The sequence below is a fragment of the Nycticebus coucang genome, chromosome 5 (genome assembly GCF_027406575.1).
Source record: "Nycticebus coucang isolate mNycCou1 chromosome 5, mNycCou1.pri, whole genome shotgun sequence".
Taxonomy (NCBI): Eukaryota; Metazoa; Chordata; class Mammalia; order Primates; family Lorisidae; genus Nycticebus; species Nycticebus coucang.
The window spans coordinates 9,126,011-9,144,731 of record NC_069784.1 but is presented as its reverse complement, the minus strand read 5'-3'; the positions used below and the strand labels follow the sequence as shown (position 1 = coordinate 9,144,731).

At 39.3% G+C, this 18,721-nt stretch overlaps 1 protein-coding gene across 3 annotated transcripts in view; it reads right to left on the bottom strand.

The window, feature by feature from the left end:
* ST6GALNAC3 (ST6 N-acetylgalactosaminide alpha-2,6-sialyltransferase 3) overlaps positions 1 to 18,721 on the bottom strand; it is a 522,516-nt gene that overhangs the window by 265,328 nt on the left and 238,467 nt on the right. The window contains exon 1 of one of the 3 annotated variants that reach the window (XM_053592659.1): positions 16,585 to 16,673. The exons of the other annotated variants lie outside the window; for them this stretch is intronic. The gene's annotated coding sequence lies outside the window, so the exon portion shown is untranslated. Of the gene's footprint in view, positions 1 to 16,584; positions 16,674 to 18,721 lie in introns of those variants that run through there. 3 annotated transcript variants of the gene reach the window in all.

Here is an 18,721-nt window from a genome sequence, read left to right as displayed (position 1 = left end):
TTGGAAAAAGAAGAACAATCTCGGCCTAAACTCAGTAGAAGAAAAGAAATATCCAAAATCAAATCAGAGATCAATGAAACTGAAAACAAAAGAATCATTCAGAAAATTAATGAAACAAGGAGTTGGTTTTTTGAAAAAATAAATAAAATAGATAAACCATTGGCCAGACTAACCAGAAATAGAAAAGTAAAATCTCTAGTAACCTCAATCAGAAATGATAAAGGGGAAATAATAATTGATCCCACAGAGATACAAGAGATCATCTCTGAATACTACCAGAAACTCTATGCCCAGAAATTTGACGATGTGAAGGAAATGGATCAATATTTGGATTCACACCCTCTCCCTAGACTTAGCCAGGAAGAAATAGAGCTCCTGAACAGACCAATTTCAAGCACTGAGATCAAAGAAACAATAAAAAATCTTCCAACCAAAAAATGCGCTGGTCCAGATGGCTTCACACCGGAATTCTATCACACCTTCAAGGAAGAGCTTATTCCTGTACTGCAGACATTATTCCAAAAAATTGAGGAAGAAGGAATCCTCCCCAACACATTCTATGAAGCAAACATCACCCTGATACCAAAACCAGGAAAAGACCCAAACAAAAAGGAGAATTTCAGACCAATCTCACTCATGAATATAGATGCAAAAATTCTCAACAAAATCCTAGCCAATAGATTACAGCTTATCATCAAAAAAGTCATTCATCATGATCAAGTAGGCTACATCCCAGGGATGCAAGGCTGGTTTAACATACGCAAGTCAATAAACGTTATCCACCATATTAACAGAGGCAAATATAAAGATCATATGATCCTCTCAATAGATGCGGAAAAAGCATTTGATAAAATCCAGCATCTATTTCTAATTAGAACACTGAAGAGTATAGGCATAGGTGGCACATTTCTAAAACTGATTGAAGCTATCTATGACAAACCCACAGCTAATATTTTACTGAATGGAGTAAAACTAAAAGCTTTTCCTCTTAGAACTGGAACCAGACAAGGTTGTCCTCTGTCACCTTTACTATTCAACATAGTGCTGGAAGTTCTAGCCAATACAATTAGGCAAGACAAGGAAATAAAGGGAATCCAAATGGGAGCAGAGGAGATCAAACTCTCCCTCTTTGCTGACGACATTATCTTATACTTAGAGAACCCCAAAGACTCAACCACAAGACACCTAGAAGTCATGAAAAAAAATACAGTAATGTTTCAGGATATAAAATCAATGTCCACAAGTCAGTAGCCTTTGTATACACCAATAACAGTCAAGATGAGAAGCTAATTAAGGACACAACTCCCTTCACCATAGTTTCAAAGAAAATGAAATACCTAGGAATATACCTAACAAAGGAGGTGAAGAACCTCTATTAAGAAAATTATGAAATCCTCAGAAAGGAAATAGCAGAGGTTATTAACAAATGGAAGAACATACCATGCTCATGGATAGGAAGAATCAACATTGTTAAAATGTCTATACTTCCCGAAGCAATCTACCTATTCAATGCCATTCCTATCAAAATACCAACATAGTACTTTCAAGATTTGGAGAAAATGATTCTGTGTTTTGTATGCAACCGGAAAAAACCCCGTATAGCTAAGGCGGTTCTTAGCAATAAAAATAAAGCTGGGGACATCAGCATACCAGATTTTAGTCTGTACTACAAAGCCATAGTGGTCAAGACAGTATGGTACTGGCACAAAAACAGACACTTGGCATCGAATTGAAAATCAAGAAATGAAACTAACATCTTACAACCACCTAATCTTCGATAAACCAAACAAGAACATACCTTGTGGGAAAGACTCCCTATTCAATAAATGGTGTTGGGAGAACTGGATGTCTACATGTAAAAGACTGAAACTGGACCCACACCTTTCCCCACTCACAAAAATTGATTCAAGATGGATAAAGGACTTAAATTTAAGGCATGAAACAATAAAAATCCTCCAAGAAAGCATAGGCAAAACACTGGAAGATATTGGCCTGGGGAAAGACTTCATGAAGAAGACTGCCATGGCAATTGCAACAACAACAAAAATAAACAAATGGTACTTCATTAAACTGAAAAGCTTCTGTACAGCTAAGGAGACAACCAAAGCAAAGAGACAAGCTACACAATGGGAAAGGATATTTGCATATTTTCAATCAGACAAAAGCTTGATAACTAGGATCTATAGAGAACTCAAATTAATCCACATGAAAAAAGCCAACAATCCCATATATCAATGGGCAAGAGACATGAATAGAACCTTCTCTAAAGATGACACATGAATGGCTAACAAACACATGAAAAAATGTTCATCATCTCTATATATAATAGAGAAATGCAAATCAAAACAACCCTGAGATATCATCTAACCCCAGTGAGAATGGCCCACATCACAGAATCTCAAAACTGCAGATGCTGGCGTGGATGTGGAGAGAAGGGAACACTTTTACACTGCTGGTGGGACTGCAAACTAGTACAACCTTTCTGGAAGGAAGTGTGGAGAAACCTCAAAGCACTCAAGCAAGACCTCCCATTTGATCCTGCAATCCCATTACTGGGCATCTACCCAGAAGGAAAAAAATCCTTTTATCATAAGGACACTTGTACTAGACTGTTTATTGCAGCTCAATTTACAATCACCAAAATGTGGAAACAGCCTAAATGCCCACCAACCCAGGAATGGATTAACAAGCTGTGGTATATGTATACCATGGAATACTATTCAGCTATTAAAAAAAAAAATGGAGACTTTACATCCTTCATATTAACCTGGATGGAAGATAGTATTCTTAGTAAAGCATCACAAGAATGGAGAAGCATGAATCCTATGTACTCAATTTTGATATGAGGACAATTAATGACAATTAGGGTTATGGGGGGGGGGAGGAAAAGCAGAAAGAGGGACGGAGGGAGGGGGTGGTGTGTGTCACACTTTATGGGGGCAAGACATGATTGCAAGAGGGACTTTACCTAACAATTGCAATCAGTGTAACCTGGCTTATTGTACCCTCAATGAATCCCCAACAATAAAAAAAAAACACGTCAAGGGAGCCCACCATATTTGTGATTTTGAACTGTGTGATGGGAGATGCTCCTTACAACTTTTGCTTTGCAAATCTTTATTTATTCCCTGATTTAACCCACAACGACTATCCCATCACTCACTGATATACCAAAAATTAGGTAAAAATTCCTTAACTAGTTACATAATGTTTCTTCAATGTATGTATAGCTCACATTTATTTCAATGTTTAATATTACAAATGTTTATTTAGACGTTTGGCCATGTTTTTACTACCAGAAATATGCGGTAGGAATTTAACTCTTGTTAGCCAGTTGTAATTTAACTGTTAGCCAGTTGTAAAATTGGTCTCATTATCCATCATTCTGCTTCAAGGCGTGGTTTCCAAGAACTCATTAAGGACACTAAATAAGGCTTGGTATATTTGCTTGGTCTTTATGGACGTAAGTTTCAGGCAGAGTTCTACTCCCAAATGATCTTTTGAAGCAAGTAGGTGAAGGTATTTTATAGTAAAAAATGCAGAGAGAGTTCTAGACCAGATAAGGTCAGTAGGGGATCGAATGGTATCAATTCAAGCACTTTGAAAGAACTAAAGTAACACTAAGATTATGTGTACTTCCTGGTGTACATTAGAGTCACCTGTGAAGCTTTCTAAAAATACTGATCCCCGTGACCCAGGCTAGCCTCTACATCTGCAGTTCTCTAAGTCATTCTTGAAGTAAGATGTCAGGACCAGAAGCATCAACATTACCTGGGAAGGTTTTGTAGGAGCAAACTCTTGAAACTGACCTCAGGTCTGCTGACTCTGAAACTCTAGGGCTGGGCCCAGCAATGACTATTTTACCTAATCCTTCATGTTAAAGGGATATATGTTAAGATTGAAAAGTCATTTCTCTAAATTATACTTTCCAGGAACTCAAGTGTGCTTATAGAAGGAATCTGTTCAGTCAAGGTTGGGACCAATCATCATAATTTATTACCTGCCAACCATGAGATTGGTGACAGGATGACAAGTTCTATAACAAACACCTATGAGGACCCGTAGACGGGCGTATAAGTGAACCTCACTTCTGTGGTCATCTCATTTCATTTGACCAACATCCCTTTATTTGTATCACACGTCACCTTGTACATATCTTCTGGTTCCTCCCAGCTTACCTTCTGCATGTCACACACATTCGGTAACAGAAATAGGACTCTACATACCAAAAGTTCAGCCAGTCATTGGATCATGACATGCTGCGGTATTTTCCACAAAGCAAAATGTAAATGGAGGAGTCTTAGGGAGGAATTATTAACATTAACAAACACACTCATACCCTTGTGAGTTCAGACTAAGATGTCCAGTTAGCACGTCTAGAAGATCGTAAATGGTATGAATTAGATAAACATGGATTTGTCTGGCCAATGCCAGAATACTATAAAGTGGTAACAATGCAGAGAGGCTTGACAGAAGAAATCTTTAGAATAAGCAAAAGCAAGGACTGCCTTGTCCAGCGAACAAGCAACATGGGTAATTATACCAGGCAAGAATCATCCTTGAAGGTACGCAGTGGTATCTTATTAAATGTGTTCACCGAGAGGCAGTAATGCCTAGAGGTACAAACTCAGAGAAAATGCCATGAAAGCTATGTTAACTAGTGTGATGAAAATGTGTCAAACGGTCTATGAACCAAGTGTATGGTGCCCCATGATCATACTAATGTACACAGCTATGATTTAATAAAAAAAAACTAAAAAAAAAAAAAAAACAACAAACTCAGACTTTAGATCAGATTGCTTCTGTGCATCTACCTAACAGAAACATGACCTTCAGGAAATTAAGTAGTCTATCTGTGCCTCAGTATCCTCATTCATAAAATGGGAAAATTGTACCTACCACGTAGCATTGGTGTGAAAAACAACTCAACACACATTAGCACCATGGTGATTATCATATCTGCTTTGTAGCTCCCACTGCATCTGGCCCAACAGGCAAGTACTTGTTAAATTAATTTGAAAGATATTTTTTAAAGTATTAGAAATGTTACAACATCTATAAAGAAGTGAAAGGAAACACAGACATACAAGGATAACCACACTCATTTGGGAGTGAGGCTAAACAGAATTATTTTCATTGACTTTAATTAATCAAAAGTTTTAAATGACAGTGAAATTATGAATATCAAATGAATAATGATGACGATCAAAGCTATCACCAGCAGTTACAAGACGTTAATATCTGAATTGAATTTGAGGAATAAAATACAATTTTAAGATTTTTTAAAAACAGAAAGGATCTTGCTAAGCACCTATTCCACATGTAAGAATATATATTGTTGTATCCCTGTGAGTTTTGGTACAAATATGTCCACTCATTGAGACCTCACTATTTGGCAAGAATGCACATTCCAATTGTGAACAATGTTAATGCCTAGAAAATGATCACATATATTGAACTTAAATCTATCTTTGAGCCTTCCAATGCCTAGACCCAATTCCTGTGATTTTATGAAAAGCAAATCTTGCTGAGCGCCCTTACTCACCAGGCATGCTGTAATGGAGGAGAATCACATCTCTCAACATACCTGATCTCTATTGCTCTGTTAGGGTTGAAATAAATACTATATGGAAATTCACATCTGTAAAAATATTTTTGGATGTGCTTCCTCCTCAATTAGGTGCAAGGAGGGAAGGAGCCTGGGAGGTGGGCAGACACCAGAATCAGTAGACCGCATGGTCTTAAGGACTACACATGGATCGATCCACAACACAGACGCTAACCTTTTAATCAACTTACCCACTCCCTCAAAGAATGCCATTAGCCCCGAAACACTTAGCACAACCCACACGTGGTGAAAGCCTGACTCATCCTGCCTTATTTCTTTCCAAGGAAGTGGTATTGACTTGCTCTTCAGAAGGCAACTTAGAGCTCAATGAAGTTAAGTACCTTACCTCACTCTGAACACTGTGGGATGAGTATAGGAAAATCAATCTCACAATTTGCAGAGTCAAAACTTTTCTAAATGTTTCTGCCTCCCTTGTATGAATTAGAAGATATGAAAAAGAAATGATTGGATAAAGACAGTACCCCACATCTTCAGTGAAGAGGAATTAATGAGATGCAGATACCAGTTGTTGCAGATTAGTGATGAAAACCCAGAAGAGCATTCTAGCAGGTTCAGCTCCCACAAGGCATCTGAGCCAAGTGCCCTGTTTCCCCTTTGGGGATCCCCACCATCATTAACCCGGGTTAGCTCCATTAAAAACTCGGAGTTGGTGGGAGACACCCTGCTGGCACTAATACACTGCCACAGAATCAACTGTAGGTAAGAAAAACTGTAGGTACAAGGGAAGTTATAACACTAAGGACTGTAACAAATCTGAGCTGATTTAATAGCTCATGATTTGCCATGAAACAAAATCCTTGTGTTCCAATCAATCTTCCAGGAAACTTCCTGAATGCACACTTGAGAGAGAAAAAAATTCATGAGATATTCTAGGCAGGTCTCTACTTTATGTTACTAGTCTTTTTGGTAAACAAATGGTTACATTTACATTAATATTTATTTCTCATAAAAGGTGTCTTAACAGTCTTTTAAACAAAGGCCCACCTGAGACACAAGTTCATTAAATCAAACCCTACCCTGACCAGTTAGTGCCGAGATGGAACATTCTCGTGGGAGGCCTGTTACTGGAGTGGGAATCTGCAAGTAATTGGTGAAAGGATTGATCAGGTGAGGAACGGACAGCTGCCTAACCAGTATTTAAACAGATAAGTTGCACAGCACTTAGGAAATGACATGTTTGTACAGAAGAAGTAATGCTAATGAAGTAACCCTTTGAGCAGGAAAGGAGAAACAGACATTCTATTCAATCATTCTTGGAGAGTTGAAGGATTAAGGAGGCCTTTGGATGGCTGCACATCCGGTGACTGACTGCAAACAGGAGCACTTTTGGGTCTAGCTCTCGGGGCACTTGTTTGCCTGATTAATTTTCCATTAAAGATAGCATAGTCTTTTCCTCACAAACCATAGAAAACATCCACTTCTTTCTTAGGCCTTTTCCCCACTGCTTATTAGCAATTACTTTTTCCTTAAGACATCAAATTATGCAGTTGTTCATTCCTCTCCAGTAGTAGGGTGGTACCACCCAGCCACTGGGTGACTCAACATTCCCTGGGCATCTTGACAGGGTCTCATTCAAAAAACAGGCCAATGGTCTCCCATCATTATTACACGCGTATATATGCTAGATCCCCATTTCACCTCCTCCTGTGCTCTTCCCCCATCTCTGTAGCAGGGGCTAGAAACCTAACTACATTTTCTAGACTTTCTTGCCATAAGGATCTCAAACACCATTTAGACTCTTCCAATGGAATGCATTCCTGCAAGATCCAAAATGCAGAAGAAGAAGGGGTCAATCTTCCTCTAGCAATGGTGGCTGACAGGTGGCTTCTGGAAATTGTGAGATTTTGCAGCATTTTCACTGACAAGACACGAGACACACAAGACACTCCCAGCAGCCTCCTGCGGTTATCTGACCTTGAATAAGTTCCTTACCTTCTCCAGCTCTTGGGTTACTCATTTATAAGAAGTGGGATAATAATGGCACCTATTGCATCGTGTTGCTTTGAAGGCTGAGTATCTGGCAAGAAGATGTTAGCTATTACTGCTGCTGCATAAAAACCTCTCAGAAAGTGAATGCCTGGCACAGAGAAGTGCTCAGTAAGATTCAGCTAAGATAATGATAACTTGAGACCACAGGTAGCAAAGGAACAAACTTGGTATCAGAAGATAAAGGAACAGCTGTGTGGCACTTAACAAATTACTTAACCTCACTGTGCTTCATTTGTTAATTATTTTCAGTTGAAAATGGAGACTATAATCAAGGCCACAGGATTCTTTACTAAATGAGATGATGAGTCAACAAGCTTTGTGAAGTATACAAGTGTATATACGAGTGTATATAATGATTACTGACCATAAAAAAATGCCAAAAGTGTTCACAGGAAGGAGCCGCGTCTGCTGAGTGGGGGAATCAGTCAAAGCACCGTGGAGGGAGGCCTTTGTGCTGAGTTTTAAGTCGTGGGCAGACTTTCTATATGTAAAGGTGGCTTATAGAAACTTGCAAGTTTGAACTGAGGCCTGAAGGCGAGAGATGGAAGGGGCCAACATAGAGTATGTTATTATTTATCTAACTTCTTTTTCTAGCAGTTACACTCCAGGGAAGCTTTGCGAAACAGTCAAGAGGAGGACCCCTAAGTGGCATCCCCTAATTGGCTTTCTACACAGTTAACATCACTTACAGAGAAAAATGGTCCTGGGGGCAGGATGCATTGAAAAGAGGCGGCTGGTGTGTGTGATTATGCAGTCTACAGAATTCAGGAGGCATGCTTCTATGTTAAAGGCCCCAAAGAGAAAACAAAGCCTGGTGCTGGCAGAGTAATGTCAGGGTGGCTCAGATAACGAATATTTTTCTGGGGCCATGATTATTCCTTGTTTTTGTCAGCATAAGGATTTTTGACACAGGCACAGCACTCAACCAAGAGATGAATGACCCTGGTAGGAGACTCCATTCCCAACCTTTAGTAGGGATAATATTATAACAGGCTGAGAGTGGGTTATTTAATGAAAAGGAGAATTATAATGATCATGCTGGTTTGGGGAAGCAAATAAGCACACTGACTGCAGACCTATGCACTAAAAAAAAAATAATAATAAATAAATAAATTCTGGAGACGCTGAGGGCAATTGGAGTCAGTTCATATTCATGTGGCGCCCATGGATATCAAAGATGAATCTGCCTCTTTGAAGTAGATGTTCCAGAAAGAAACACAAGGGCTATTTGGCACATAGCTCAGCACCCAAAACTTTATCTTGTTTTTATCCTCAGTGGATTGCTGAAGGAAGATGTCGATTCCCACCTAATTTTAAATCAAGAGCATTTATTATAACCCACTAGTTCTTTAATTTGGGAAAGTGACCCAGGACAGAAAGGGCTATTCTGAACATCTGGTGCCTAAACGTCATATTGTCAGGAATACAGACAGGGTTAAAAAGCCCAGTGCAGCCAGAGATTAAACACAGCTATCAACCACACTGCTTTGGAAAGGGGGCTTCAGTAACTCATAAAATAGTGTGATTTATTTTGAAAAATGTAGGGAGAGAAATATGAGGTCAATTCATCAGCAAGTTAGCAAAATTCGTGCTGTTGTGCTTGTTACTCCTATCAGTACAACAGAGTAGAAAGTCAGGAGAGCTACACTTTTGTGTCAGCCCGGACGTGGACAGCAACAAGATAATCAGCTTACCGGGAGTCCACATGAGAAAGTAAAAATCTCAACTCCTCCACACATCATCCAGGAAGTTCCGCAATTCAACAAAAGCAATCAAGATTAGATCAAATATGAGGTAGTTCGATCCCACGCTAAGTTGGGCCAGTCTAGAAAATCCTGTGTCAGCACTTTGGATGCCCCTTAGCTGCACTTGATCATGTGAGCAGAACCTGGGGCTCTGGAATCAGGTTCAAAACTCATCCCTGACACTGTGGATGACTTTAGCAAGTTGTAAAACCTATCCAAGCCTCAATTTCTCATCTTTAATATGGGATGGAAATTTTACATAACCCAAGTATCTGTAAGAAATTTTCAAATTCTAGCAATTCTTTAAAAAGTATTATACAGTGTGTGATGGTTAATCTCATGTGTCAACTGCACTGAGCCATAACGCCCAGGTATTCAGCCAAACTTTATTCTGGATGCTCCATGAAGTTGTTTTCTTTTATTGGATAAGAGCAATATTTAAATTGGTAACCTTGGAGTAAATCAGATTACCCTCCATAACATGGGTTAGCCTGGTACAATTTTTTGAAGGTTTTAAAGGAGGAAAGACTGATCTTCCTGAACAATAGCAACAAAATTCTGCCAGCAGACTGCCTTTGGACTCAAGCTGCAAATCTTCCTCAATCTCCAGCCTGCAGGACTAACCAGACAATCTCATGAACAAGTTACTCAAAATCAAATGCGTGCTCTCTCTCCACACACACGTATGCATGTATGCGTGTACTGAGGTATACATATACTATACACATACACATCCTGTTGGTTCTTTACTCTGTAGAGCCCTAATACATATAGTATGAAAAAAGAGATATTCATTGCAAAGATGGTTCAAACGAAGGAAGTACCATCTTGATAAATTTCAAGATAAAAATAACGCAGTCATTTCCATAGATGCCCCAGGAAGCCCCACCTTTGGCTTCCATGCTTACCTCTCCTCACATTCCTTCTTAGCTTTTGTTACCTGAAGGGTTTCCTCCTTCCTATCAGGTAGTAAATAATTCCTGGCATTAAATAATGTTTTCAGTTTTATCCAGCGATACCCTAGTGTGAGAGCAGAAGAGTTGTCAGATTATTTTAGATTACTATATATTCCATATATGGCCAAGGCAGAACTCTTACATTTTCTTTTCTTTCTATTTTTGTTTTTGAAGACAAGGTCTCATTTTGTTCCCCAGGCTAGAGTGCAGTGGTGTGATCATAGCTCAGTGAAACTTCAAACTCCTGGGCTCAAGTGATTGGCCTGCCTCAGCCCCTTAGGTAGCTGGGACTACAGGCAGGTGCCACCACACTCAGCTAGTTTTTTCTATTAGGATCTCACTCTCACTCAGGCTGGTCTTGACCTCCTGGATTCAAGCAATCCTCTCACCTAGGCCCCCCAAAGTGCTAGGATTACAGGACTGAGCCACAGCGCTCTGCCTTCTTTTCCTTTTATACCAATAATCAGCTTATTAAATAGTTGGCAAATGCTTATCAGTCAGGTGACTCAATTAACCAAATATAACATTTCCTAAGCTTGGGAGAGGGTAGCATTTTGTATAAAAGCTATATAGTTACTTTTTGAAATAAACTGTTCTGCCATGAGTATTTTTCTTTTGTGAGTAAGCTTTTATCAGGCTACTTTGAAAAATGAGAAATCACAATTTGATGCCATCTACTTAGTGACAACTTATCTTCCTAACATTGAATATAATTGTTTCATTGAAACTACTTGAATATTCACTATCCTTAGCAGAAGCGGAATGAATCTCTTACGTAAGATGGTTACTCAGACTTTGTAATTACAAGCTACAATGTCAATGCCATCTAAGTGGTATTGTTCCGGGATTCTTATAACTTAGTCCATCCTGTTTTCCTCCTCGTGAACCCCAATTTTTTTTTTTTTTTAGTTTTTTAGATCTTTTTTATTTTTCAGGTTATTGTGAGGGTACAACTAGGTTATAATGTTTGCATTTGTTGGGTAGATAGAGTCTCCCTTGTGTCCCCCAAGAGGCGAACCCCAATTTTAACACTCCTTTAAAGTGGGGTTCCCGCTGATCCTTAACACATTGCCAGGAACAGAAAAAAACATGTATTATTAATAAATACTTGGTGATTGCCTAATATTCATGGCTAAATCTCACTGCCACTTGTTGAATGCTTTTGTGCTAGTCTTTCCACCAGGCTATCAGTTTGAGAAAAGTCAAAGAGAAACTTTTAAATCAGGACGCTAGTTCTATCATGTTTTTCAACCTTCAAGTCAAGGTATTTGTGATCGGGTGCACTGTTTTGTTTTCCTTTGCTTGACACAAATGAGGTATATTTGAATTTCTAATAGGCTCCTTTCAAATGTGTTAATGTGACAGTTGGCAAATGGGCATTTTCCTACCTAAGGTTCTGTAATGAATAAAATTCCCTTATATCTTCCTGGGGAGCCAATTACTACATTAAAAACTATGATAATAATAGATTGTTCATCATTAAAAAATGTGATTTGTGAAGCAAAAATCAATCTATTTTGACTGCTGATGCCTCCCAGCAATGGGGAAAATTTCATCTGACAATTATAATAAAACTATATGAATTACCAGTGGTGTAAGACCAGATTATTCAGTTAGTAATCGGTTTTGTCCAGACGTTTTCTGGCTTTACGACCTTGAGAAACTGTGACCTTTATTTTCCACACTTAAAAGGATAAGCTAGTTTACTGAGCAGTATTTTCCCAAGCAGAAAGACAGCACTCTGCGCCTTGCGGACACCTGAGCCTAAGGTTGCAGGTGACCTCTCATGCTCCGCCCACCAGGAGGTTTACAAGTAAACAGCCCCTCTCATCCTCCAGGCAGCGCTTCATGTAAACATGAGGTGCCAAATGTTTGGTGGTGATGGCTGTAAAATAACTGCTATGCATCAGCCAGGACTCTTTTGGTTTCAAGTGACAAAAACACAGTTCAAACCAGCAAAAGACAAAGAGGAGAGATTTATTGGTTTATATACTCAAACCATGGTGGAGGAGGAGGGCAGCTTCAGGAATGGCTGTGCTCAGGACCTGAATCCTCATGCCTGCCCTGCAACTTTTCCTGCTTCTCTGTCAGTGCCTGGGTCTCATTCTCCCCAGGGAACACGGGCACTGACATCCAGAGAGTCGCAGCTCAAGAGCTCCACCACCACAGAAACAAGGAAGAAGGGTGTTTCTCACCAGTGTTAGCCAGAAACATAAAATAATCTGGGAAGGCTTCAAAATGGCTCATCTTTAGCCCCATGTCAACCTCTCAACCAGTCACTCCATGTGCCCCTCACTAGACTGACTTTTTAGCTCACCCCTGCGGTGGGGAAAAAAGGGCCACCTGCTCCAATGCAGGGGAGAGGGAGGGAGACAGGCACCTGGCTAATTACATACACATACACACACAGGATGTATATATTAAGTAATACAGGATGTATACATTCAATGCATGTTTATATTTAGGAAAATAGAAATTGAACATGTGTGCATGTAGACATTGCACGCAGGCATGCACTTCCTGTGTATTTATACATAGTGGTTCATGAATAAGGATGTATATAGCACACGTATGCATATATTACTGTCTTGCAAGCAGAGTGCTGTCTTTTTCTTTCCATGAATCTCATTCACATTACTAGGTTATGGTTGCTCAATACATGCATTTCTATCTTCTTCTATACCCCATAATAAGTTTAATTCTGGCTGGATTGCCCTGTATGTTACCCCACGCTCATGTGTCTGATCCCCTTCTCTGGATCACATAGGCCTGCGGCAGAAAGGAACCCATTGGGAATAGGCACTGTGTTCATGTCAGAGGGACAGCGAAGGAGGTGTTATTAGAACTGTTCCTCTAAATCAGTGGTTCTCATCCTTCCTAATGCCTCCAAATGCTGTAACTCTTTAGTACAGTTCCTCCTATTGTGGTGACCCCCCACCCATAAAATTATTTTGTTGCTACTTCATAACTGTAATTTTGCTACTGTTATGAATCATAATGTAAATATCTGCTCTATAGGATGTATTTTCATTGTTACCCAGGGGTCACAGCCCACCCTATTTGAATGTATGGTGTGCTTTTCTTGCCAAGAAAGTGGTTGAGAACTGCTACTTTAAATAGTCTGTAGGGCAGAAAGAGTCAGGTAAGAGAGCTCCAAGACCAGGTGACCAGCCAAGTAAAATGAAGAGTTACAAGATCAGAACTAAAGGCAGTGGTTGTCTTTTTCTTACCATAAGAAATGGATCCATGAAGGGTGAAGCAATGGTGATTACCAACACAGATATTGGGAGTTTACTATGACTCCCAGTACAGTATCCTTGGCCTACTGGGAGAGGTAGGGGCTGGAGGGCAGTGTATTTGCACAACTTTCACTCTTTTTCTCAACTTTACTTTCTCTTCTCCCTCTGTCCTACCCAATTCCTTCTCCAAAGCACAAGTCTCGCTTCTCCCACAAAAGCTTCCTGGAATTATTTCAACACCAGCCGTGTCTTGCCCTCTCATTTAGTGCCCAGTCATGGATTGCCTTGAGATATGGCCCTTGATTGAAAGTTGCTATTTCACAATCAGACAGAGAAAGAGAATCATCTCTCCTCCACTCTACACATGTATGCCCTCATACTTGAGAAAAATAATAAATTATCTTTAAAATGATTCATCCAATATGCACATGTCGACGAAGTGAGCTTTATTGTATGTTAATTTAGTTGTTTCCTTTTCTATAACAACTTAGTCAAAATGTCTTTTGCTTCATGATTACACAAATGGAAATTTTCAGATTCTAATTAACAATTAAATTGATCAGTTTTAAACTTTTGGAACATACATTTGCATACAATTGCTCTCAATATACTAGAGTAAAACCCAAAGCCTATATTCCCAAATATGGAAAACCTATTCATGCTAGCTTTAGTTACATGTGTACATTTATTTGAATGTATGGTGTGCTTTTATTGCCCAGAAAGTCAGCTCTGTTCCTTAATTGTGGCTATAACTACAATTAGGGAGATTCTATTGCAACATCAATATGTTATGCACATCTTTAATTATGCTAGTGTGGCCTGTCACAGCAACTGATCCTAAATATTCTTATGTAGTCTACTTGAGGCCTTGAAATGCTGCCATTTTTTTGAAAGAGGCAGACTTTGGCCTCATTAAATTGTTGAGCAAATTATTATGCAGCTCTACACTTGATTCCCATGTCTGGAAATCCTGAGCTTCTCCACTTAGCCTGTCTTTAGGCACATTCTTCTCCTATGGAAGGAGAGTCCTCTGTAGCGCTAACCTGACATGAGGTAGATCTTATCAGAGCTGAGCTTACCTGTCACCCCACTGATCATCAGAAAGATCTGCCCTGGGCATCCTGCTGAACCCCAGAGCTTATGTTCTTACCTAGCAGTCAATGCAAATAAGCTGCAGGTTGCTTGCTCTGAGCAATGTCATCACACCAGGTCACACAACAAAAAAGGCAGCACCAAGATGTCCCTGCATGGTGGGAAATTGCAATTTGAATCTAGCCTACAGTTCATTTTCTTCTCTCTCCCCCAAATCTGCCATGATCTCAACAGGAAAAAACCATGATTGCCTTGAACCACGCCCTGAGGTACGTTCATGCTTTACACCTTCCCATCTGCTACAATTAATAATTTTAAATGAATAGTTAAGTTTTGGGTTAAGGTGCAGGCAGGATTCATAAGATTTTGCCAAGCACAGATATGTTTCTTTGGGTTTTTTGGAAACACACATGAGTAACATGTGCTTTTTATCATGTCCAAGGTCAGTTGTTACTACGGTACCTCTGCTGTGATGCTACAGGTGGGGTTTCCATGTTCAGTCCTGTTAAAAATGGGTGGGTGCATCACTGGCACAGTAATGATATGGCGGAGAAGTATAAGAGCTGTCACAAAATCTAATTTGCCCCTGTGCAAGCTTCAGTTTGACGCCACCTTGTGGTGGTTGTCAGCTCCAACATTAAGTGTTGATGAGGAATTTGGGGTTCTGTGCACTAGGCAGACTTTCAGAATTTTAGCACTCACCCTGGCACTCAATACTTCCGCTCCCCCGAAGGAAAGAACCTGAACTTGCCCTGGTTGAGACTGTAAGGAGGGACTGGGTAAAAAGTGGGATCCATCACTAACTACATTACATTTAGATTATCATTACAACAGTGGGAGGGGTATTTTAGTCCTTTCAATCAAGTCCTCAACTATCATCACCACGGTTCTTGCAACATATTCCTTGTTATGGGCCTGGACCAGGAAAAAACCACTCAAACAATTTGAAATGTAAACAAGGTCACGTGTTTATCTTTCCTGTATTGCTTATACTTTTACTTTTTGTATTTATTTGGAAAACATCTTATTTGACAAGCAGAAGAGTTGATAAAATGACATGGAGCTTGAACTAGATGTGAGGCTTCAGGACAGGCTGCCACAGATTCACAAGGCAGCATATATTCCCAGCTGGGCCAGTCCAAAGGGACAAGAACTCATCCATCTTTTAAAGATAACCAAAGAATCAGATTTTGCTCCTAAGCAAAGCTTCCCTCCACATTGTCAACTGGATTTTTGACTTAATTCTGTTGCCTCCCACCTTGGTTTAAACAGTGGAGAAAAGACTTTTATTTTCACAAACATGTTAGCTTGTAAAATCTACGTCTAATTATGGCAATGTCTGACCCAGTTGGAGCACTGGCCAATAAAACCATCATCAACAATAATCCCATTTGCAGATGCTCTAGGTCTGGAAACCATTGCTGGCAGTCCTGCATGTGTTGAAAACAATTCTAGGAAGTTCGGTAGTTTGCAGAAAATATATACATTTTAGGAAAAAACATTTCTGAGAAAACCTTGAGGACCAAGATCTTGAAGCAAGTAGATCAACTTTGTGATCACCTGACTCAGTCCAGCCAAAGCTATTGCACCTGCTCAGACTTAGAATAGAATAATGTGGACGGAGAGAGAAATGTGTGGCTCCCTTCAAAGCGTGGTTTGTGGGTCACTATTTAAACTTATTTGCCCCAGGACACTGGATCCACCACCTATCCTTTTAGCTATATTATTTGTCTCTTAAAGGCTTTCTCATCCTATCTCTTACCTAACGAAACCACCTCTGAGAAGGACTGTTCCAGGGGCCATTACTGAACAGATATGCAATCATTTATGAGCAGGAGTGAGGCACAGATGTGGGGTGTGGAGTAGGATGGCCAGAGTGAAGGATGAAATCAATGAAGAGAGTGGTAGAAAGTCACCAAATTGTATTTTCTTACCACTTTAGCCCAGAATTGCTTGAGTTTGGGAGAAATCTGTCATTCTCTTTGACAAGTCTAATGCGATAGTATTTATCAACATCCAATCAAATTTTCTTCTCTACACTTGCATCCATGATACAACATGGAGCCTCTCTTTCTATCAGGCATAGACCAGAACTAAAAAAAAAAAAAAAGTTATCTATATATCCATTAATGTTCATATAAAGTGAAATTGCCTACTTCGAACATTTGTAGTTTGTTTTAGATATTACAGCTAATGTTCCTTTGCTTCCTTTTAGCTATTTCCTGCTGCTAAATTGGGAAAAATGCTTTTTGTGATTCTTGACCCACACTAAGTGGTACACAAGTATCCTTCCTGGGCTCAGAATATATTTTTAATATTTAAAATGAAATAGACACAAAGAAAGTCCCCAAACATAAATGTATACTTAAAAATTAGACTTGTGAACACCTGCGTAACCTCCCATGGGATTAAGAGCATATTTAATAGGATTAAATAGCATATTAAGGAATTCCCAGAAACACACCTGAACATATTCTGCACACTGGTCTCAGAGGTAGTTTCTATTCCCACTTCTAAAGTGATCATTTTCTTACTTTCTTTTTTTCTTTTCAGTTTTACTCCCACATGTCCCTTGTCCCTATGCAAGATCATTTAGTTGTGCCCCTTCTTGTGACCTGTCAATGGAATCACACTGTGTAAGCTCCCGTACCCTGTGTGTCGTCACATATGTATGTACAGCTGCAGTTTAATCTTGTCATTGCCGTGTGGTATTTCAATGCATACAGCACAATCTTAATCCATTCCCCTAAGGATCAATAACTGTGTATATTCTGGCTTCCAGCTGTTAGAAACAATGTGACCACATGTGCTGTCCAGGCCTCCTAGAACACAAGTTCATGGGCATCTCCAGTGTGGGTATCAATGACTAGAAATGCTGGAGAAATCAGTGTACAGATCTTTGACTTTACTAGATAAAACAATGAAGTTGTTTTGTTTTTTTCCCCAAAAATGGTTATTCCAATTTGCATTTCTATTACTAGTATATAAGAGTGTCTATTATTCCATATCCTCGCCAACACTTGGTATTGTCATACGATTTTTTGCCAATCTGGTATTTTGTATATAGTAATACCTCCTTGTTCTTTTTTTTTTTTTTTTAATTTGGCCGGGGCTTGGTTTGAACCCGCCACCTCCAGCATATGGGACCGGCGCCCTACCCGCTGAGCCACAGGCACTGCCCCCTCCTTGTTCTTTTAACATTTTTTTCACTGTGGCTTTAATTTATAAAACCCCGATTACTAATGAGATTGAGAACCCTTTCATATGTTTAAGTCCAGAATCTTTAAAATTTAAATATAAATTCCAGGACTCCACACTATGGTGTGGTGGTGTTACTTATGTTGGACGCATCGTTGTCTGCTGGTTAAGTACAAAGAAAGCAAAAGTAACACATTCATCGAATAGCAACTTGAAGCTGGGCATCTCGTGCACCTTGTCCTCTTTAACCTCATAATAATTTTGCTAGGTTGATATAGTTATCCTTATTTTTCAAATAAGGAAATTGAGACTCAGAGGTTATGAAATTTATTCAGAAGTAAACACACTGCTTTTGAAAGTCACTGTCAGAACTGAGACTCAGACCATACCTGTGTGCCTCCAAAGCCTAAATTATTTTCCAGAAACCATGTTTTTCTCCCCTAAAGTTACCTCTTCAGGAACAAAATAATACTCAATATCCTTTAATAAAGTCACTTATTAAAAACTACATCAAAAGCATTTCAGAGGTGGCCTGGTTAACATGACTAATGAAATAGCTGCATCCCTAGGCTACTTTTTCCTTTCAGAACTCCAAAATCCAATTCATTAATATTTAAACAAATGAAAGGGCCTTTGATATCTGGCAGGATTTCCCTTCTGAGAGTAGTTTGTGAGACGCTTTAGCCACATGTTTTATTTTCAGCCTGTGACAGGCACTTGTGAAATGATTAACTCCGTGCGGTCAAGTTATAGACTATTAAATGACAGAGAGAAATAAAAGTAAGAAAAGATGAGAGTGATAAAAACTCTTCTCCAAGAGATACGTTTTTATATATGTATATAGGCAATCAATTTATAGGTATATATGTATAT